At 35.3% G+C, this 24,677-nt stretch overlaps 1 protein-coding gene and 1 long non-coding RNA gene across 2 annotated transcripts in view; both read right to left on the bottom strand.

Moving 5' to 3' along the window:
* Positions 1-18,710, bottom strand: part of mam (mastermind) — an 86,730-nt gene extending 68,020 nt beyond the window's left edge. Inside the window, exon 1 of the mRNA XM_068291995.1 lies at positions 18,104-18,710. The gene's annotated coding sequence lies outside the window, so the exon portion shown is untranslated. The remainder of the gene's footprint in view (positions 1-18,103) is intronic.
* Positions 18,711-19,099: 389 nt separating this feature from the next.
* Positions 19,100-19,469, bottom strand: LOC137577896 (uncharacterized). The gene is made up of 2 exons (XR_011032499.1): positions 19,332-19,469; positions 19,100-19,267 (listed from the first exon to the last, which is right to left on the bottom strand). It is a non-coding gene; the product is annotated as an uncharacterized lncRNA (long non-coding RNA).
* Positions 19,470-24,677: the final 5,208 nt, after the last annotated feature.

Below are 24,677 nucleotides of genomic sequence, written 5' to 3' on the forward strand. Positions count from 1 at the left end.
CGCGAAAAACTATAAAACCCAGTCCGGTTCGGTTGGTGTGTCTCTCCCCCCGCCCCTTTTATTGCCCTATTCCCCCACGCTTAACTTTTGCCTCGTTTCGCTTAAATATTTATGAGCTACACGTGATGCCGACTACGAGAAACTGTCGCCAGTGTGTTTGTCTGTCTTTCAATTGTTTAAAACAGAAAACTACAAATGCAAATGCAAATACAAATAATTAAAAATATTTAAGTAGAATCACACTTGGTAATAACTTTTTTGTTGTTTTCAAAAGGGTGTTTTGAGACAAAACAAAACAGAAATTTAGTTTTTATCAATGCGGAAGGAAGGTTTCTCTTCTCGTTTTTGATTTTCGTTTTATTAGAAACACGTGTGATGTTAATTTCACACAAAACACAAGATCAATCAAAACAAATGTTGATTTATTCAGATTCAAAATAAAATCTGCACTAAACTGAATTGGAACGCGAGCAAGTGCTGATAAGAATTAATGTACATACAATACAGACATATATGCATTTCCATATAGCCTTCAAGCGATGTATAGATACATTTTACTCATATACATAAAAGTGACCTCAAACCGCTCAATTCTAAAAGATAACAAATATATATTGTGCATTACTCATACTGGATGAGGTAAAGTCAGAAAGAAATGGGGGATTTTGGGTTTATCGCTAGATTTTATGGTAAGTATTCTGTAGAAATTGAAGCAACGAGTTTTCAAAAGTTTTCTGGACATCGGCCTGTATTAGTTTTTTATTTTTATAATACTCAATAAAGTATTTAACTACTTATTTAAGTTATTCAAGTTTTTTTTTTAGTTGGTTCGCTAGTATTATCACTACACTGTAAACAATTTTAATATAAAATACAAACTAGAGGGCCGGGTCTAATTTCGACCGCGCCGAAGTTTGTATACCCTTGCAAGTTTTTTGTTACTCTTTCCTATAGCTCTCAAAGTGCAAAAACGTTTTAAAGGGTTTCTTTAAAGTCTAATCTTTGCGAAACGGCTTACATACATACGTAATAATGAAGTTATTGACAAAAGTCACTGTTTTCGACCGATCGTTCCTATGGGAACTATATGATATAGTCTCCCGATATTGATCAAATTTGGCAGAGTCGTTTATAAGTGGAATAAGCTTACTAATATTAAATTTCACATTCAATAGCTCCGAAAGTACCGAAGTTATTAAGAAAAGTCACTGTTCGTGAACTATATGATATATGTAGTGGTCCGATCTGGCTGAATCCGAGATATACAACCCCTGCAGTATATATGAACAAGCCTACATGCGAGATTTCTTTAGCTCTTATGGTCTAGGAGGAGTTTACGTTTATCCAGACGGACGGACGGACATGGCTATATGAACTCGTCTCGTCATGCTGATCAAGAATATATGTACATATGTATATACTTTATATTTTTGAAAATGCGTCCTTCTATGCGTTGCACACTTCTGACCAATATTAATATACCCTTTTTGCAAGGGTATAATAAAACTCTTATTCATGGACACAACTAAATCTTGATTTTAGTACCTACATTATACAAATAAATCTCAAATTAATTGCTCAAATTAATGAATTACCAAAGAATGAAATAAATAATTGAAATGTAATTATCATTCACCAGTAACTCAAATTCACTATGCTAACTAAAACTCATAACTTCGGTTAACTAAAGCAATAATTAACAAATATAATCCTAAAATCTGTTGGACAGCTTGAAATTGAAATTTTAGGTGAAAAGAGTTTGTATTTGCTGTATTGACAAATAAAAGTAGTTACAAATATGATTCTAATTACAGTAGAATCCGGTTATACCGACGCTCAAGGGACCGACGATTTGCGTCGTTATATCCGGACGTACGGACGTACGTTAACGGAGGTCCTTTCATATAAGTTTGTATTGGGACAAATCAATAACTCATCGAACCTAAGTCGCTATAACCGGACGGACGTTATAACCGGATTCTACTATATGTCAATTCGTTTGGTATGAAGTTTAAGTTCAAGGCAAGGAGTATCCGGTTTCGAGTATCAAAATGTACTTAGTTTTAATCTAAGCCGAAGGCCATAGACGCTAGTGTTAGGTTAATAGTTAGGATGATAGTTTACAACTATGTCCAATACTAATAATAATAAGGTCAAGAGAAGGGAATCTGTTCAGCCTAACTTAGCTCAAGATCCATCTTTTAAAATTTATATATGGAAAACAACTACATATAAATTGGAATCAAAAATAACCGTTTATTAGATGGATAAAGTATTTTTGTTAAAATTTATGTCAAATTATCAGCTTAGTTATTCAAGTGTTAACAAGCATCTCCTAAAAACAGAAACCATTCCATTTGATATGCCTCGCGCCAACTATTAAATTCCATTTTCAACTCTACTAATCATTTGACCATTTGTTGTTCTTTCCTTTTTTTTTTTATAGACCCAAAACTTGATTAGCATTAATTAATGCATGCTACAAATTGAGCAAATGAGACGAATGAATGACAGTTGGGGTCTGTACCAGATACAGATACAACAAGATAGTATAGATAGATATATCTATGGTTGGTGAAGTAGAGGAAGGGCTGAAGGGGGAGAGGGATGGGCCATGTTTGACCCAGTAATTTACGCATGTTTAGCAAAGCATTTAATAAAGCTAATTAATGAAGTGCAGTTCATCAGTATTCGACTGAGAATACAGTTCATCCATCGTGTCTATCTCTCTCGCTCGCTTGTCTATCTATCTCTATCTGTCCATCGTTTTTTGTGGTCTCTTTTGCTATCTCTCTGGCCCGTTCCAGGGCCAACCTGTTTGTGCTGTGCTCTGTGTGTGTGTGTGTGTATGTACACAACAAAAGCAATTTCATGGAAAATATTTTTTAGTAGATGCAACCAGCAGCAAGAGTAACAGCAACAAACAAACAAACGCTCGAAGGCTGAAAAATTAAACGCAAACGCAAAGCGGCCGCAAATGAAGCAAGCAAAGACTCAAAGCCCCCAGACCGACCCGACCGACCCTCTCTCAACTCCCCGATCTACCTCGCTACCACACTCTCCCACTCTCTTTCTCTTGGTCTCTCAATCTTTACTACCTCACTCGCATAATGCACATACGACTACGAGGACAGAAGAAGAAGAAGCCGCACAAAAGGCGTCCGAATCAACGTCCAAAACGACGTCAACGTCGACGACGACGACGACGACCACGACGCATTCTGAGAGCAACAACAGAGACAGCAGCGTGGGAGTCTGTTAACAGCTGTACTACACACCAAAAAGCGGAAAGTCGTCTCATTCTGTCTCATGGCTCGCTCTCGGTCACGCTGTCGCCGCTCTCGATGTATGTTTGGTCTGGCTCTCGTTCTCTCTCTCTGTCTCATTCTGTTGGGCACGTAACAACATCCCTGCGGATGCGTCACACGTTGTTATTGTTGTTGTCTCTGCCGCTGCCTTTTTGTCACAGGTCGTTGCACTGCCAACACACACACACACACACACAAATGCTGTATTCTCTCTGTGTTCTCTGTGCAATGTGTGACACATGCAGGCCATCATCATCTTTCCTAATAGTTTTTCTCTCCCCGAACCCTCCCCCAACATAGATGGATTTACAGATGATATGCAGATAGATAATTCATTGTAATTTCCACTCTCCCTCGCTCACTCTGATCTGCCAAAAATCATCTCAAGTTGTTAAATTGAAAATATACAAATTATTATAATTATACATCGTATGGAATATTACCACTTCATATGCTAATGATTTGTTATTGAACTGCCCACTTAAGACTAATAAATATCACACTTATGTATCTGTATCTGGTAAGAAAAGTTCCCATTATTATTCTGATAAACTTTAACTACTTCATTAGCAGGTTCATTTGCTATAGAAAGAAGAAGGGGAGGTGGAAAAGTTACGATTACTTATGTACTTGCCTAAACTGGCTAGAACTTCTGAGAACTTGTTAAAGTTGGTTTCTAATAAACATTTTTGTTTTTTTATTTACTTGATGCCAAGTAACAAAGTTGTGAATTTAGCTATCAAATAGGTATAATATATTAGTATTAGATCTTTATTAAATCAGACTATGGGATCTATGGGATTGTAATAGATCTGGTGACCGTGCTCTTAAGTTACGGAATATTGTATTTAGAAATGAATTCTAAATTAAACTACTTTGAAATACTTTCTTAATAGCACTCTGCAAATACCCGTCAAATACTCTATATACCTATCATAATGGCCAATTTAAGCAGCGGCCTTCGGAAGGGATATACGCATCAAAAGAAAGAGATGGAGAATTGCAAAACTGCCCTTTATTAATAGGCGATGAAAACTATCTAATTTTTATCCGATTTGAATGAAAAATACGTCATTCGATGGGAAATTCAATTCACTTTCTTTCGTATTTCGACGAAAAAAGAACTTTAGTACGAATTAGTGTCTCAAAATAGACTCGCCCAAAAGGCTAAAAATTTTCATACAAAATTCAGATTTTCAATTGGCTCCAGATCGAAAGTTGGGGCTAAATCGAAAATTTGTGTATGTATGCAGTTTATGTTAGTTTTGCTTGATCTACAACTACTTCAAAGATATCAAACGTCTATCTTCAATATTTATGATTTTGAAAATAACGTCTTAAATATATGCCCCCCAAAAACAGACCATTCTTACGGTCCATTATCTGAATACAGTAACCAACAAATTATAGAAATAATTATTCCATTAAGTAAGTAATCACTGTCACAGTCAACAAGTAGTAGTAATTAAGGACTACTATTTAGAAAGGAATTGCTGATTTGTCCCTTAAGGGCGAAGAAAGCTGCAAGACCTCCAAAATGGGCACTTAGGATACATCGCAAATAAAATATAAACATAATTTACACAATTTCAAATACAAAATTATATGATCCTGGCCAATTCTTAAATACTTCTTTCGTATGTATAAAATCCACTTCGAGTCTTGTTCGCCAGGAAGGAGGAATGCAGGGAATGATGACTATATGGTGGTAATATGAGAGTCCTTCAAATAAACTCCTGCAGCTTTTGAGGTGTATGTAACATTATACTAGTTCAACCTCAACATATCAATTCAAGTAATTTTCAGATAGATTTATTCTACAACTCTGATTAACTATTTATTAACCATATTATCTCCAAGGTAAGAGAATACGGTAAACTGATAATGACGGTGTGATCGATCTACTGACTTAATCCCTATAATTCCGTGGCAGATGAGACCTGAGGTAAAATACTTTAAATTAAAAATTAATAAGGACTTATAAAGTGGACTATCGGCTAGTCGTTAGTTATTTTTAAACTTCTGAAACGACAAAATTTACCAAAAATCTATTATTAACTCCTGGCAATCTTTTACCGTTAAAATATATGGACTTTTGGGCAAAAATAAAATACACACAAAGACAGACAAACACAAAACACAAAAACTCGTTGATTGCTTCAGCTGCTGGCAATGTAAACATGGCCGGAAAATAAAAGAAAAAGAGAAGAAGAAGACGAGGAGCATATTCCATGAATATATAATGCGACCACTTGAGAGTGGACACACGCCACGATGCCACTTGGAGAGGGGGAGGGGGAGGCGGGAGATAGTGCTCCAACTCCTGGTCAATTGCCTTGTGTTACGTCTCACAACCCTTTTCGATTTGGCTTTTTGCATTTAATGAAAACATAAAAAACGCCCAATTAAAAAAACAAACCATGAGTGGGTAATCTCAGTTTTTGTTGTTGTTTTTGGCTGCCCTCCTGCCGAGGGGGCGGAGTAGGTAGAGATTTTTGGAGCGCGCCAAAGCAAAAGTATGAAGTATAAACGAAAAATATGCTCAAGTGTATGCTGTTGCATGAACATTTTCTGTGTGTACCTACGATTGCCACTAATACTACTACTAAGAGGCCAAAAGCGCAGGAAAATACACAAAAGAAAAGCTATTTCTTGTTGTTGTTGTTGTTGTTCGTGTTGCAAGTGCAGCCGCATGCTTAAGCACACACACACAAACAGAGAGAGAGACAGAGGGGAACAACAAAAATTCATCCAGAAAACGTGTTGAGTGGCTTTTGTCTCTATACAATTCATGTGATTCCAAGTGTGCAGAGTTCTCTGTCTCAATTATAAATTTCAAGAATCCTTTAAAAACCAAACATATAATGATTAAATGATTTGATTTCCTACCGACTCACAATGTTTGAAATTTAAATTAACAAAACTTTGGAAAAAGAAATGATTAATGCTGAGCAGCCTCCTTTTTCTGTTGTTGGTTGCACAATGATTGATTAATTAAAAAGTTGACAACCGAAAAGGAGTGAAAAGATAGAGATATGTATGTATAAGCACACCCTTAACTACATATGGACCTACTAACGAGGGTTGAACGAAAAGTTTACTGCCCCACACAGATAATTGACAAAAAACCAGAGGGTTGGCTCAAAAGTTCAAAAGCAAAATCACAACTTCAACTTAGACTTCAGAACCGAAACCGCTTGGTAAGCAAACCAAAATCGTAATTAATTGTTATTTGTGTTAACGGTTTAAAACCTTACAATTAGCCCAAAAATGCATTCATAAGCTCAAAAAGTAAACAGTCATTAACCCATTCATTCCAGTCAATGGCCTCTTTGAGTATTAAATAACTTTAAGCGCGCATTTAAAAATAACAGGGAATACATTTGGTTATAAATCAAACAATATATGTCCTAATGCGTCATTATTTCGTCTTCTTTATATGAATCAAATTCTTATCCTACTGACATTGAGGACACTGAGAATTTGTAGACTTTTCCGTTTTAGGATTTGGAACTCAGTTAGGATATAATATTGACATAAGACCAAAGCGTAAAGTAAAATTTTAAGTGAAAATTTCTATTAACATTTACAAATGTCATTTATTCTTCAATTATTCAACAAAATATCAATAAAATAATAAATAAATTAAATTCTTTAATTCCTCTTATTACATTTCTTTCACCGAAACACAAATTTTTAACTACAAAATATTTCAAAGCCAATACATACTTATAAAAATAGCTTTTAGGAATGTTTGTTCTGTTTTCTATTCAATTAATTACAACATTCGATTTATTTTTTGGTTAGATTTAAGAAAATAAATCAATAAATGACTATATTTTTGTAAAATAAATAAAAAATTTAAAGAAAAGAATAACAAATTCCTTAGCATTACCTTTAAGACTTCCCCCTGGATCCATTCTTGTTTTGATTAAGCTATGCATTGTTATTAAACTGTATTGCACTTTAAATCAGAATGTACTTGAACTAACAACAAAATCTCCCTCAATAATTTAATAGTTTAGTTAAAACCAGAAACCTCTAAGATTGCCACATGTCGGCTAGACAGTTTCAAAATGCTGACAAAGTAATTAGATTTAATACGCTACTATTCAAAATGTAACCACTGGGTTGAAGCAATTGTTTAATTAACTACATAATTAAATGTCAAAGTTTACGTAAACGAAAAAAACAACAAAAAAAAAAAGAAGAAAAACAACAAAATGACAGAAAATACATTAAAACAAAACGACATTTTAGTGCTCTCAGTTGAGGAATCTTTTAGGATGGCCCTCGCACACCCTAACCTACACACACACACACACACTTTAGAGTATATGTACATATGTATTGTAGGTATACAGATTCTTGAGTGTGTGTGCGTGTGTGTGTGTGTACCAAAGGCAAACTGTCGGTCGGCACTCTTTCAGTTTTGAGTTTTATAAATTAACTGCCATACTCGTTACGCTCTCAACTTCTTGTTGCTGTTGTTATTTTCCTCAAAGCATTTTCCAATGAAATTCTTATACGTGTGTGGCCAATGGCTTGGCCTTGATTGATTCGATTCCCAGATCCCAGTATAGGGTAGAGTGTGGTGGGGAGGGGTAACAACTGAAGTTGTATTGCTCCACATTGACATTTTGTTTGATTAACTGCCAAACTGGCAATTAATTATGCTCGAGAATTGAAAATGTTATCACAAAAAGGTGGTGGCCAAATCAATCGGTAGATAGATCGATATGAAAAAAGTTCATCCATATCTTTTTCCCCAGCTCCAACGCCTTAGCACCAAGATCAATGCATATTCATTTTCGTCTCCAACATCTTGCAACTTCCTAGACCCATCCCCATCTCCATCCTCCATCTTCTGCGCTCCAAATTCCATAGCCAAAGACAATGGGCGGCCATTCATCTTTACGTAATTTCAATAAAAACAACCTAAAACAACAACAACAACAAATTGTATCGTTTGAAACAAAGCACGGGGAAAAAAAAACAACAAAAAGAAAAAAGTGAAAGTCTAACCAGGCGCAAGACAGCGACCCCATAGTAACAACAACAACAACAACAATGAACACAGAAAAGATCATATTTATGCATCTGCAAAGTAAATTAAACAAAATACTAAATAAAATACTCATTACCAACAATTAAAAAGAGTCGACCTTGCAATTACCCTGCATCTTCAGTAAAAATTTTAAATTTTCATTACTTATTCAATTCACATGGACATCAAATCACGAGAAAGTGAACAAAAAGTTCCATTTGTTCCCGAATTATTATTATTAATACTAATATTAAATATATAAAACTTAGAATGCTTAGATAAAAAACTGAACAAGTTAACAATTCAGTGAGCAACTGAACCACTGAGCAGTGAACGAAATGAGTGAGTGAATTCACTTCGAAAAAAAGAACAAGTGAAAATGTTTAGCGAAATGAGTATTATTTGCTTAACACTAATCGATAAACATAATTTTATAATATACTTTTCAATTTTGTCTAGATTTCGAACTTTTTTGAAGTTAATCAGGTTATAACTGGCTTCAGGTCAATAAATCTTACTAATTTATAAGATATTATTCATAGGCAGCAGAAAAGCTGAGCAGTTGCAAGCTTCGCCGATCTTTTTTCGCTTCATGTAGTTTGAATTCCCAACTACTTTTAGCGTTGAAGATATGGTATGGCCATTAGAACTGTGGATCGTTTAGCTAAGTCTGCTGATGATAGAACTTGGTGGTTCATGAAATTTACAGACAAGAGAAAGCTAGAAATATACAATTTCAAACGGTAATGCTATTCAAGTTGGAAAGAGACAACTAAAAAAAAGATTTAGACAAACAAAAAAGTCTAGATCAAGCGATTAAATACCTTCAATTAGAAAGGAAGACATTAGAAGACTATCGGGTGAGAAGAAAGAAGTACCAATGATTGAAGAAGTAAATTCAGAAGTTTAATATTTGAATCATTTGGATGAAAGACATTCTCTCCAACTAGACCGAACCGTCAAACTCTAAACCAGTGCAAGGGACATTTACAAAAACTCGGTTGCCGAGGCTTTCCATTATGGAATTACCCGTACTTGATCCCATTTCTGTTCTCTATGAGCATGACATATAAGGTGCTGGATGGTAAGTTATTCATAAACGATTTAATGGTAGCATAGACTTTAAAAGTACTTGGACTACATATCGCAATGGTTTCGATAGCATGAAGGGGGAAGTTTTTATTCAGCTTGACAATCCACGAACTTTACGTGCATTTGAAATTTTACAATGGAATTGTTTGGTGTTTGCTAGTAATAATAATTTTAGAATTGGTCGGGAAAATACGAAATGTATGTATGTATGTTGGAGTCGTTGAAAGGTTTTAGAAAAACAGCTGCGAATGTTATGATTGATGGTTTATCCTTTATCATTTTCCAGTCTTGATCAGTTAACGGACAGTCGAACGTGTTGGTGCCTTGTCGCACAATGATTGTAGCTGGATAACCAATTAAATATACAATTAACAAATGTCATAGCTTTTATTTATCATTATTAGCCATCTTAGTAAGTTGGTGGTGCTGAGATGCTTATTCGACCAAAATAATCCTAACCTCTATCTAAAAGTCAACTAGACTCCGTCAAAAATATGCAATCAAGAAAATATGTATATAACTCAACATTGCGGAAATCTCAAGCACCATCTCTTTAAGATGTACGTATCTTTAACGTTTTCTCTGTAATTGAAATGCAATAAAATTGTATTCGACATTTTTGGCGCACCTATAAAACATAGAATTTATTTAGAATATGTAAGGACAAACTAAATAAGAAAAACACTTCTTAATTATTATCCAGAATTTGTTTACCCTATCAAATTCCCTTGTTACCAGTTTCCTGTGCAAATATCACTACCATAATAATTATTTTTAGTTTAATCAGTTTAAAATGTTTGATTTCGATTACAATTAAAGAACAGGTAAGCATTGACCAGCCCTTGACACTTGTTCCCATAGAAACAATCGGCCAAATATTGTGCTCTATATCAAAAATTTTCTTGTTTCGAAAAACCTTTATAAACCTTTTTGGTTATTAGTTGAACTTGCCTACTAATATCTCTAGTGGATATACATATAAACACAAGCAATTTTATTGCTCTCTCGCTTACTCTTATTAATCTCTTGCTTGATCTCTATTTCTATGAAGATTTCTCTAAAAGTTTATAAACTCTTTCCCAATGCAAAGAATGCAAAAGATGTGTACCAGAAAATTCCCACGCGCAAATAACCAACATGATTTTTGGCCTAAATGCAATCAACGTTGAGGACACAAAAGCAAGTTAAAACGAGGGTTAATCGTATAGTTTTGGCTTAGTTAGCAGATATTGAATTGTGCACGTGCCATAAATTGTTTGTAAATTTGGCAGAGAAATTCTCATATATTTTTTAAAGAATATATTCATTCGAAACAATTCGAGACCGATTTGTATTAACCAACAGAAGCGGCAACAGCAGCAAAATACACGACAAAGAAACAAAAGGGAGGAAGGAGAGAAGGGGGGTGGGGCGGCGAAAAAGTGTATAAAGCGACGCACGTTTGATGTTGTAGATACTTTTTGTTGTTGTTGTTTTTATGTGTGTTGCTGTGCGAGTATCTCGATGCCTCGGCCGAGTATCTTGTTCCGCGACGACGACGCCACTCAGCACGTTCATTATGGAATTTTGTCAGATACAAATTTTCAGAGTCTCGCTCTCGTCTCTGTGAATATGTGTGTGTGTGTCTCTCTGTGTGTGTGTATATGGATGTGTGTGTCTGAGTTTCTGCTGCGGTTTGTTGAGCGATAAGCATACGGATATGTCAGTTAATTATTTGTTTATATTTTTTTTCTCTCTCTCTCTCTCTCTTTCTCCCTTTCTCTCTTTCTGACTGCCCCTCTCCTCATCTATGGTTCTCTTTTTCTGTCTGTCTTCTTTTAATGTACATGTGCTATGTATGTATGTATATGTACATTATACATAAATATACAATATAAACTTTAGTTCGTCGCCATTTGATGTGAGTATTTCATATGTACATATACATATACCCATACACACATACATATATGTATAAAACATATAGAATAAACAGATTTCGCCAAAAAAGATTTTGATTGCCGATTAAAAGGCAAAAAGCTTTTAGCTATATAAAGACCAAAATCATATTGACAAACATAAACGGATTACGGATATCAGTAAGTGTATATTGAAACACGGACTTCAAGTTCTATGAAAATGTAAAGAAAATCTATATTCAAATATTTATTGTTTTAGATTTCGCTGCATGGAATATCTCTAAAAAAATATGATCAAATTTGGTTAGATACTACGAAATTATCGTAGTATAGGATAAATCTACAAACTTACAAAGATCCAAAAGTTGATCTATTTGTTGGTAAAGGAGAATTATAGTGTGTCTTTATGTATTTCAAGTGACAAATGTAAATGCAAGTAGTAGAATAAAGTGACAATAAAAGTATTTAACCGATGTGTATGTTGGTTTCTATAATATCTTAAATTAAAGCTAATAGAATATTATCATAAACCCGTAACTGAACTGTAGTCTTTTCCACCAGATCTTCAAATGAAAATCTTTCTGAAAATTTGAAGCAAATCTAAAAACATATCCGGTTCCAGTATATCAACGCAAACTCCTCCTAGACCGTAAGAGCTACAGAGCTGAAATTTTGCATGTAGGCTTGTATATACTGCAGGCGTTGTATATGTATCTCGGAGTCAGCCAGATCTGACCACCACTATACAAACGGCAAAGTCACTTACAGTGACCTTTCTTAAAAACTTCGTTATTTTCTGAGCTATTGCTGTCATATTTAATATTGGTTAGTTTATTACACCAATAAACGACTTTGACAAATTTGATCAAGATCGGATGACTATATCATATACCTCCCATAGGAACGATCGGTGGAAAACAGTGACTTTTGATCAACAACTTTGTTATTTGGCATGCTAAGATTGTAAGCCGACCATTAGACGTTGTAGATAAAACGTTATCCACTTTGACGACTTTAGGTAAGGAAAGAGTTACCAAAAACAAAATGCAAGGGTATACAAACTTATTATTTAAGCTTTAGTTGTAAATGCTCAAAGCGACTTTTTAAAAGTTTTAGTTGTTGGTAAGATAAAAATAAAGGATAACTAGTTCTTTTATTACTTTAACTTGTTGCAATTCCTCTTTGTGTGATTTTATGGAGTTAACTGCCCGTTGAATAATATATCTATATTATCTTTATCAGAATCACTTAGTTTAATGTGCTTAGTGGTGGATCATCCTCATTACAAAACTCTTTAGAAGCTTCAATTCTATTAAAAATGGTTTGTTGTCCGCCTGCGTGAGATGTTCGTGTTCGCCCAGGGGAATGGAGTTTGTATGAAAATCGTGGTAAAACTCTTGGGACTGTACAATTAATCCGGCCACAGGGGCAATTTGCCAGTGGGAGCTGTCCACGACTAGAGCTTTCACTGTAGTTGAATTTGCGAGGCCAACTTGTGTAAACGCGGTCTAAATCTTTAAGCGTGTTTTACTCTAAATCAGTTATTTTTTTGATAACCGAAAGCTAATTAACCGATTGTCTTGCAATTTATAGGTAGTCTATTCAGCATTTTTCTTTGCCTTAAATGTGTCGTCCAAATATCAATCTGTAAGATCCCACGCGAATGAAAATGGTCAAATGTCAAAAAAATGTTGAGTATGTTTGTTATCAGCTAAATAATTAGGCCCAATGATTAGATTTAGCCCGTCAAATCTCAAAATCTACGGGATGAAATTTTCTGAATCAGTCGAAATTGGACGACTTTATTGATATATCTGGAAAATCAATATTAAGAGATTATTGTAAAAAGAAATTCAAAGAACAAAGGGTTAGACCTCAACAAAACCATACAAATATCCCTTTTTCTGATCCCTAATTTTAAATATGTATACTTAAATGCTTAATGATTCAGCGTATTGCAAGTAAATTATAAAAAGAAATTGTCAACTCTCAAGCATCTCGTTAAGGGGTGCAAGCAGCAAGAGGGTGGTAAATTATTTTACAATTTCTTATTGCCTGAAAATGGCCATGATGAGGACGCAGCAGCTGTTTCTATATTGTTGCAGCCATGAAGCAGGCGAATAGAAAGAAAGCACAAGCAAAGCGAAAGGTCGGGGGAATGGGGAAATGGATGAAAACCGGTGATGCTCACAGACCAGACCATCGTTGGTTGCCTTCTTCCCATCTCCCCATCATCTTTCGTTTGTTCGTTCGTTTGTTTGTTGGTCGGTTGGCTGGTTGGTTGGTTACTTGCAACCGAAGCAAATCTGCAACTGCAACAAACTGAGCGCCTGATACGTGGCGTTCGCCGAACACCTGGAATGGGGCAAGCAAATTCAGTTACGGGATACCTAAGAGTCTCCGAGTCTTCCCCCGATTCCAGATCCAGCTCCAGCTCCAGGTTTTAAGTCCTTGGCAATTCCCAAGGGGATGATTTTTATTTTTTACTCAAGACAGTGAAAAAAGGGTTCAATGAGCGATGTGATGATGGCAAACGCGCCGAAATAACCAAAAAAAAAAAAAACTAAGCTTCGTTCATTTGTTCGTTCGGTAAACCTGTTTGGCCAGCAGCAGCAGCATTGACCCCAACAACTGAGTCAACGACAAAATATGCGCCACAGACGACGAAGACCAGGTCTTCTCTGTCTGTCTCTGGAATCGAAGCAAAAATAATGCACAACATGGTGCGAAATATTTAATACAAAAATGTGTTGCCAGAGATGTGCGAGAGATGTCTGTGCAACAGGCAGTCAACTCGCAACTGGCAACTGGCAACAGGCAACAAGCTAGCTGGCTGAATGTCTGATAACCTGTTTACAGGGTCTCCTCCGCAATTTGAGCTTATGGCCCACCTACATGATAGATGCCTGGCTTTAAGAAGAAGTCTGAGCTTCTTCTTGCACTCTTTTGGGCGGAAGGGAGTGGCTAGGGGGTCTAATCTTAAGCAAAAGCTGAGTTATCTTTTGGCTTAATTGGGTCATTCACACGCGCCACTTGCTTGAACGACTTTGACTACACACAGGCAGAGACACAAGAAGCAGCAGAAGCAAAAGCAAAACTTTTCAGCTACAACAACTTCCGGTGTGTAGTATAAAAGACAAACAACAACATCAACAACAAAAAACAACGAAGGCGTTCAACATGTAGACAAGGTATAAGGCGTGCCTAATGCCCAACAAAGACAACACAGAGGCGAGAGCGAACAAAGAGAGAAAAAGACAGAGACATCAAATAGGACAGGTAAACTCAGTAGAGTTCCATAATACACATGTGAATAATGTTCAATGTAACTGAATATAGTTCATTTTATAACAACAACAACAACAACTCCCTATTTTAACTCACTTTCTTGTTCACTCACTGACTTAATGACTCACTAGTTCTTCTCAATGCTAAGTTAAAATATCTAAGTATATATCACCTTAATTGATTTCTTTGTTTTTTTTTTACTAATTGAATTGGCAATATTTTAAGTCAAGTCTAATTTATAAGCTAGACTTTTTCTTTGTTAGCTTAAAAACTGGTGAACAAGTGGATTTAAACTAAGCTCATATCTTAACTATAATCAGTGATGCTTTTATCTCCTTTATTTCCTTTTATTTGCACTGAGAACATCCGACTTAACTGTTCTTCTTATGGTTTGTTTTTTTTTTTTTTTATTTGCGGGTTAGTGTCAAGAAGCCTCAGACTCTTGTAGATCTTGAGAAGAATCTTCGTTAGAAATGAAAGAAGAACCTGTTATCCAAAGTGTTAGCAGGAGTTATGGAATCATATTACTTTCAAGTTAGTCAATATATCCCTGATCATATATGTACATAATTATCAACAGATATCGATGTCTTTTTATCACTGTTGGAAAGGATAACAGAAACGGCCAAAAGTTTTATATTAAAAATCTTATTATACAGTCTTAAATCAACTTTTTGGCATTATTTTTTATTTTATATCAAAGAAAAAAGAAAGCTTTTAATGTACATGTGAAATATCTTTTTCAAAAAACAGTTTGTATTCATTTATATTTAGTTTAATTTATAGCAATTGTTGTTGGTTGTTCACTTTGAGGTGATTGGAGAATAAGAATTCAATTGACATCAATATTTATTTCTTCATTCATATAAAATATGTACCAAATATTTAGCTATTCAAACTCAATCAGTTCGTTTTTTGTTTCTTCTTTCGCCAGCTGATTTATTCACTCAAAGTTAAAGTTTCAAACTCGATTTTTAATGTCATTCAGTTCTTATGTCTGTTTATGTGTACAAAAACGTGTACTACCTAGTCCTATGTAAATCTTTCACTTCGAAAGTAACGTCGTGGTTGCTATACAACTGTCCAAAAGTATTGGATACGCCGCCCCAATCATCATACCTCAACCCCATTGAGAATTTGTGGAGTGAGTTGAAGCGTCGTGTCCACTAAACGCTAATTGCTTGAATATCTTGGCTTACAACAAAGACTTCAAAAAATTGGAAGATCAAAGATTACACTGAAAAAATTATAAAAAATATTCCAAAACGTCTTAATGATACCACTAAAAACAATGGGTATCACAGTAAATTTTAAAGATGCTTTATGTTTAAGATAATGTTGTTACAATGCTTTACATATCCAAAAAACCGAATATTAGTTACTTTATTTTATTTAATTTTAATAAAGTTACTTAAGTTAAAAGTTGAAAAAAGAAAAAACCAAATATTAATGTGATCCACTGTACATATATTAGATTTGAAAGAGAAGTTAAAAACTTTAGAACATCTCAAAAAAGGTAAACTGATCGATATGATTTGTTCAAAAAACATTATCAACACTTTTATTAGATTGAGAGTAATTCTTTAAAGGGCTTGAGAAATTAATAACATATGACTTGGTAATAATCTACGGAATATAAGTAAGAGTCGTTGAAAATTTAGAAGAACAGCCGGGAATAAATAATATATTTATTTTCGGTATCTGTAGTTAAAAAGTGAAGTTTGAAAACTTGAAATGGCAATTGCATTTCTCTACAATGAAATGAAAATCTCAAACTCCAAACTCCGAATCCAAAACTTTGTCATTTGCAAAGGATTTTTAATCGCACCAAGTTGGGGAATGTTATGGCATTGTCACGTGATTAATGGATGATCTGAAATTATCTTTAACCAATTTGAAAACAAAGACAATTTATGAAGTATTAAAGTATCTCTTGTTTACTCTTTTTAATCTCCGGCTTGATCTCTATTTCTATGAAGATTTCTCTAACAGTTGATAAACTCTTTCCGCACACAAAGAATGCAAAAGATGTGTACCGACAAAATTCCCACGCTTATATAACCAAATCAAACATGATTTTTTGGCTTAATTAAAAATGCAAGCAACGTGGTAGACACAAAACAAGTTGAAACGAGGGTTAATCATATAGTTGTGGACTAGTTAGCAGGCCGATAGATATCAATCAAAATATCACAAGACAAAGGACCTAGCATTCTACAAACTCTCCAAGTCTCTCATTTAAGAAGTATTTAAAAATCATTCATGGAGAATATGAAGTATATTATAGAAAAGTCTATTAAAATTTTAACTCTTAACCTCAGTTAATAGTAGATTTCTACAGTAAACAATGTAAGACTCTCTCTCTCTCAATCGCTCTCTTTCTCCCTCTCTAAGCCAAATTGCAAACGTAGCAATGAATCAAATAGGTTGATTGCAAAAAAGGCAGGAAAAAGGAATTTCATTAGAAAATTCCACCCTCTCCGGTGCTCTCTCTCTCTCCATATATGTATGTATTTCTCTCTCGCTAGAACTCCCTTCCATTGATCCCTCAGAACGCTCACTGCGGCTCTCTCTCGCTTACTCTGGCTACCTAGAAAAAAGGATCAGCCAAGGATAAGCAGAGAGCGCCCACTAACACAGTAGAGAGGGAAAAACTATTAAAAACAAAAACAAAGTCAACAGCCCAAAAAGACAAATCACAAAATGAAAACGCGCAAAGGCAAAGTAAAAACTAAACCAACAAGTTTTCGAGCAAACACACACACACAAGGGCAGAGGCAGAGAGGAAGTGAAGTAGAGAACGAGAGAGAGAGAGAGAGAGAACTAGATAGATAGAGATTGAGCGAGAAGTCTCCCAACATTCATCATTTGTAAGAAAATGCAGTTCATTGCTTGTCTTTGAAAATTATTTTTGGCAATTGTGTGTAATACCCTTTAGTTAATCGTAATTGAAGTGGTATATCAGTTAGTTCAACCTCTCAAAGGGATAGCTCTTATATCCCACTGTCTTGTTTTTCTTTTAACCCCTTTGCACTTGGAGACTTCTATTAGAGATGAGAGAGTATCGATGGCATAGAGGGTATCGCCAATTCGTTGCTTATATTTGATGTACGAAATTTCTTGCTGTTGTTGTTGTAGTTCATCAAACTGGTCTCAATCTGAGGCTATTTTTAACCACAAGTTTCTACCACGCTCCATTCCCGTCTTCTACTCCACCTACTCTTACCACTGCAATCTTTGGCTTAAATATTTCTGAATGCTGCCTACCGTCACCCTCCACCCACCCAGTGACTACACCAATCTTCAGAGACATCAATCAAATGAAGTTCTAATTTCATTTTCAAGGTCTTATCAAAACTGGTTTATGGTACATACATACATACAGACAGTTTTTATGTATGTTTGTATGTGTATATAAATTATGTATAGTATAATACAAATAATAATTAGGCGATAAGAGCTTTACTTACTTAAGCTTTTATGACGATAATCCAATTTGATTTCTTCGAAGCTTGTTATTTGATTTCAGATTGCAAGCGTTAAAGCGAGACGCAGAGATACAACAGTAAGTGGTGGGAGGAGAGGGACGATCACCACTTGTGTTTCTGTGGCAGATGCTGGCCTGCAACATGTTGCATGTTGCGAATGTAATTTTCAATTACACAAACACTAAAACACACACTCACACTAACATACTAGCATAAACAATTATCTATATATTTCATTTTTTTTTTAATTTTTCTCTGTTGCGCGCAAAAACACACGTAAATGGAACGGTAAAAAAACGCCGCCGTCGCCGCCGCGTCCGTGTGTTTATGTGTGTATTTGTTTTTGTTTGTTTGCTTCCTTCTTTGCGCGTTGCTTTCTTCCTTTTTCCCGCAAACACTAAACAATATTTCCTCTACACTGTCAATATTCTCGGTTTCGTTGACACAGTTTAATTCAATTTCACACATTAATTAATAAACATTCACATTCACTATTATTACGCGGAATAACGCGACAAAAAAACGCAAACGCCAAAAGCAGAGACATCAACGCACCCGCGTTGTTTAGTGTTGTTTTTTCGACTAAAAAAAAAAAAAAAAAAACACAAAAACAAAAACAAGCCAAAATGAGTAATTTCGCTCAGGTAAAAGCGGCGAAGCAGCCATGCTACTATCGATAAGTCGATGGATGAATTCGCTTGACACTTTGCTCGATAACCAATGCTTACTTGAAAATTCTCAATTTAAACGGATAGCTCAATGTGAGCGAAATTAAAACTGAATTATATTTTCCCTTTTAACCTAAATAGAGTTTTACATTGTTAATCAACGCTTAGAATTGGGTTTCTGAAGGTGCAAATCATAATAGCAAATTTAGGTTCATTTTAGAAGTTGGACCCTTATTTTAAGGAGATTATCACTATGTTCTGAGTTTAGATTCTAAACTTTAGAAACTATAAAATTATACTTCTTGTGAGGTAATATCAAATGTATTTACAAAAACACTTTTTATTTCTCGTAAAACTAAGAAAAAAAATATTTCTCATATACTTATTCTTTCCCGGTAATGTTCTTTTGTCTTCTTTACACGTGGTTGTAGGGGACTAGCGGATCAGCGGTCGTATTAAGGGTCGTTCAGAAGAATCACTATGGAAAACAAATAGATGGTTAAATTCAGATTGTGTAAGCTCAATATTAAAAAATAAATTACCTGGGTTCTGGTGGGTTCACCAAAACGACATGCATCATGTATATAATAAGGCAACTTAGAATTTGAGTGTACTCCATCTTGATGTTTGAACAATGTAACAAAGAATGTGGAGTAAGTGGCTATGTTACTGTACTTAAATGATCCCTTCCTAATATGCAATGTAACGCGTTTTACTTCCTACTCTTTGAAACCTGAAAGAATTCATTAGTTTTCGTTACACAATCTGTGGCTAATGCATTTTTCATTTGTGTTGTCACTGCTTCTTTTAGACATTTGTTATACCCTTGCAGAGGGTCAGATATTTCTAATGAACAGAAGGAGACGTTTCCGACCTGTAAAAAAAAATGCATAGAGCCTTGATCAGCATGAGAAGCTAAGTCGATATGTGCCATCTTAAGAGCTATTGGGATACAATTTGATATTTGAGCAATTTATAGCTCGGGCAAGATAATGTATGAAAATCTTTGGGATCGGACCACTATAGCATATAATGGTCTAAGAAAAATAGGTGAAGGAGTTGAGAGTATCCCTATGAAATTTACTAATATGATTGCTATTTATTTAAGGCATCATGTTCCAAAATTTAAACCATATCGGGCTTGTAGAACACAAGTTACAGTCAATATAAATCGACTCTGCCTAAACGCTGCCAGCATGCATGTACAATGGAATGGGGAAGAAGAGGAATAAATTGATTTGATGTTTAGAAGGTTTTTTCTGTCTATTGGTGAATTGAGTTACACAAAAATAGTTTGGAATTTGTAAAAATATTAAGGCTGACGGACGTTTTGTTCATCTGTTTTCCTCTTGATCGTAGAAATAACGGTGCTTTACCGTTAACTATGCCTTTTTAAAATGCCCGGCAAAAATTGAGCTTTGAAGCGGTCCAACTGATTGGGCAAATCTGTTTCACAACTCGTAGAAATGTTTTCCGTGTCAAGAAAAACAATTTAAAACGCTGTAAATTGCGCGGAAAACGAGGGTCGACTTGAAGTAAAGGATGGAAGTGGACGCAAGTGAAAGATATATGAACGGGCTAACCGCCTGGTAATGCGTAAAATTGACAAAAGTCCGCAAATTTAGGTGAGAACCTTTCCCAAGAAACTTAAGGAAGAGTGTGACTTGGTCCTGCGCCAGGCCATCCCACGGCATACGTTTTTTTTTTTTTTAAATAAACATCATTTGATAGATTTTAAACATACTACAACACTTTTGGAAATCCTCTTTTTAATAACAAACAAGAAAAATAGAATTTTAGTTTTAAAATTTTTTATTAATTACAATAATAATGACAATATTAACAACAATAATAATAACAATAATGATAACAATACCAATGCCAAGGCCAAAGCAAGCTGTTGAAGCAGGATGCAATAAGGCAAATCCAAAAAGAAATATGTAGAAGTATCTAATGTCTTTTATATTACAGGCTTATATTTAGTTTTATTTTTATATCCGCTTTTGTTTTTTTTTTATACGTCTATCTGTCTCTCTTCTCATTGTTTAGTGTTAGTCAACGTGCACACTGCTTTAGTGTTGAGTGCCAAAACAGTGTTTTTAATTCCAGCATACTTATTGGTCGTCGTTATTGTTTAAACCAGGGGTTTAGAGGCACGAATACAATCAAAAATGAGACTTTGCATTTGTGTGTGTGACAACAAAACGATGTACGAAACGTTTTCTTGCTCTACACTGAAAAAATATTAAAATTGTTAATGGCTGCATATAAGTCAAATATTTTTTGATTTTTTCCCTATAATGAAAGGTTAAAATCATTCAACATCTTCATCATTTCGCAGCAGAAAGCTAAGTCTAATAAAAAGTTTGGGTCTTTTATATGTCCTATCAAATCGTCGACGTCATTTCCAACTGTGTCCAAAAAGTTGGTGACTTCTTTTCTTAAATTAAAAAGACGCTCCAAACATTTCCCCATACTAAGCCAACGTACTTCCGTAAACAATAATAAATGGCCATACTCTGCTTCCAGGGCAGCCACAAATTCCCTAAACTTTCTGTGGGTCAGGGCATTGTGACCACCTATTATTTTGTTTATTATACGCATAGAACAATTCATAACCGTTATCATGTTTAATGATTTTGCGAAAAGGGCTTCCTGATGAACTAGCAATGGAAGGATGGGCAAACAATTGCATTTTTTTTATTGGACAAAAAGTAAAAAATATTTGGCTTTTAACTCCAGTAATTTTTCACTTCTTTCAGCGCCTACAATTGCATCATAATGTTTATGTTGCGTATCATAATGTCTTTCAAAGTATGATCAAACCTGCCTAGGAAAAATTTGATGACAAATAACGCATTGCGCAGTGCCGTTCATATTTTCAATAATAAAAAATAAATTTTCCTAATCAGTTAGCCGCTTTAAGAAGGTGTTGCTTTATCAAATGCTGAACAGCAAATCGTTTTTCTTCCTGACAAGCATCAATCGAAATTTTTGCCGAAGTGATATTGCCGAACATACACGAGCGTTTACAGTGTGTATAAGACGGCAGAGCTAGGCCCTAGTCCGGGGAATGGGCCGTGCCGACCACTGGCTTAAACGGTAAATATTTACTTTTCAGTGTTGAAAAGTGAAAAAATCGACTAACGCTAGATTTCAATGCTGTCAAACGGTATTTTTTATTTGTCGCGTTGTTTGACCGCCCTGATAGCCAAATATTGTAATGTAAAATCTAAGGAAGGTCGAGGAATATTGTATTCTAAACTATGTAATATTTATTCTATAAAATCAAGAAATATCGTAAACTCAACAATATTTTCGTTTGTTGAGAATAGTGCGAACAAAAGATTCAAAAAGCCCGCATATTCGAGTATCCGAAATTCGACATTTGACAGTTTTTAATAGCCGGAAACAGTTACTTTTAGCTATGATCCCGCTAAAAACATTAATTTTCTTTTGTTAATTACTCAAAAGCTACGAAATAAATCGACAAGGCACACCTGAGGTAGTGCTTTTTCCCTTTCGTTTGATACCAAATTCATGTAGTTTAAGCGCGTTTCGGGTCCGAGTAACTTAAGTAAATATTTACCGCCATCTGGTCACGCTGCACACATGTGAAAATCGATAACTGATGGTTTCCACTATCGAAATGACAAAGAATCGATGAAGACGCCAATTGCATTTTGCCCACCTCTAGTCAAGTGGCACGTGGCATCAAAAGAAAAATGCTCTTCAACTGAGCAGACGAAACCCGCAAGGCTTTTAAAATTTAAATTCATATTTATGTACATATGTAAGCACACTATTAAATAGTCTGAGAATGCAACCCGGATCTCACTCTTTAGTTGCCTATTTGACTGAGGTAAATTCAATAACTTGGGATTCGTGATTCGTTTTATAAATTAAAAGTTAATTTAAAGCAATCCAAAATTTTAAGTTTTGTTAAAAATTACATAATTATGAGATTATTATTAAAACGTACTTATGTATAAACTAAATGTAGGTTCTCAAATATCCATGAAACTGGGAAAAAGTTTTAAAAGTAAAGTCGTGGAAAACCAGACGGCTACGCCGGTTAGTTGTATATTTTACATTTTATATTTTAACTTAACGATAAACCTAACTGGACCATGATGAAATAAGGATAAGGTGAAGTCTTATTTGTCGTTCGACAACTTATACTTAAACTTATTTCATCATAAACTGGACTAAGTACTTTTTAAATGGCAATGACCAGGAGTCTGGTCATAAGTGAAACCTTAAATAATGAGACGAAATGAAAAGATTTATTGACAGTGCATTTTGAAGTCTCAATCTCCGTTGATTAAAGCCATATGTAAATCCTTAATCCTCAATGATTGAGAAAATTGCTGTGCTTCCAGAGCTGTGGAAGATCACGGGGCTTTGTGTCTTTTGGAAGAGGAACCTAAGCTGGGTCAGAGATGAACCTAAGCTCTCTTCTAGACTTCTTTTTCATAGGGGCTTGACGGCGCTTTGTTATTTTAGGTGCTTATTTGGGCTGCTTATTTTTTCTTGATGTGTCTATCTGCGAGAGAGGCGTGCTTCCTCCCTTTTTTTTATTCTACGGGGCCCTCTCACGCTTTATTCTTCCCAGCTGAAGGCGTGCCGTGGAGGTTTTTTACTCTCTTTGCTGCACCACGCATGTTGAGCTGGTGAAATGTCGCAAATATCTCAGGCACTCAGGAAACAACAAGACGGGCGGCTTTTCTTTTAAAAACTGGATGCCGTTTAGTCGAAAATACTTCTCAACTTTTTAGTCTATATCAAGATGTCCCGTTTTATTATGAGGATTTTGCAAAAGTGCTAACAGTAGTCATCGCAGTCCTCATAGTCGTCATAATCGTCGCAATCCTCATAATTATAATGAACCAGTTAAAAGTTATTTATTTGTCTGACATTGATGGTGTTATGAAATTTTTGGAAAAGTTGTGGTGCTTTACGTCAAAGAATCGATGGAGACGCCAATCGGACTTTGCCCACCTCTATCTAGAATTGAAAAGATTTTTTGAGAGGGGCATTTTGAAGTCTCAATCTCCTTTGATAAAAGTCATATGTAAATCCTTAACGTCAGGTTGAACCCTGACGGTTTGATGTGCTTCCAGGGCTGTGGAAGAGCACGGGGCTTTGTGTCTTTTGGAAGAGGAACCTAAGCTGGGTCGGAGATGAACCTAAGCTCTCTTCTAGACTTCTTTTTTCATAGGGGCTTGACGGCGCTTTGTTATTTTAGGTGCTTATTTGGGCTGCTTATTTTTTCTTGATGTGTCTATCTGCGAGAGAGGCGTGCTTCCTCCTTTTTTTTTATTCTACGGGGCCCTCTCACGCTTTATTCTTCCCAGCTGAAGGCGTGCCGTGGAGGTTTTTTACTCTCTTTGCTGCACCACGCATGTTGAGCTGGTGAAATGTCGCAAATATCTCAGGCACTCAGGAAACAACAAGACGGGCGGCTTTTCTTTTAAAAACTGGATGCCGTTTAGTCGAAAATACTTCTCAACTTTTTAGTCTATATCAAGATGTCCCGTTTTATTATGAGGATTTTGCAAAAGTGCTAACAGTAGTCATCGCAGTCCTCATAGTCGTCATAATCGTCGCAATCCTCATAATTATAATGAACCAGTTAAAAGTTATTTATTTGTCTGACATTGATGGTGTTATGAAATTTTTGGAAAAGTTGTGGTGCTTTACGTCAAAGAATCGATGGAGACGCCAATCGGACTTTGCCCACCTCTATCTAGAATTGAAAAGATTTTTTGAGAGGGGCATTTTGAAGTCTCAATCTCCTTTGATAAAAGTCATATGTAAATCCTTAACGTCAGGTTGAACCCTGACGGTTTGATGTGCTTCCAGGGCTGTGGAAGAGCACGGGGCTT

The sequence above is a fragment of the Drosophila tropicalis genome, unplaced genomic scaffold (assembly GCF_018151085.1).
Source record: "Drosophila tropicalis isolate 14030-0801.00 unplaced genomic scaffold, ASM1815108v1 contig_593, whole genome shotgun sequence".
NCBI lineage: Eukaryota > Metazoa > Arthropoda > Insecta > Diptera > Drosophilidae > Drosophila > Drosophila tropicalis.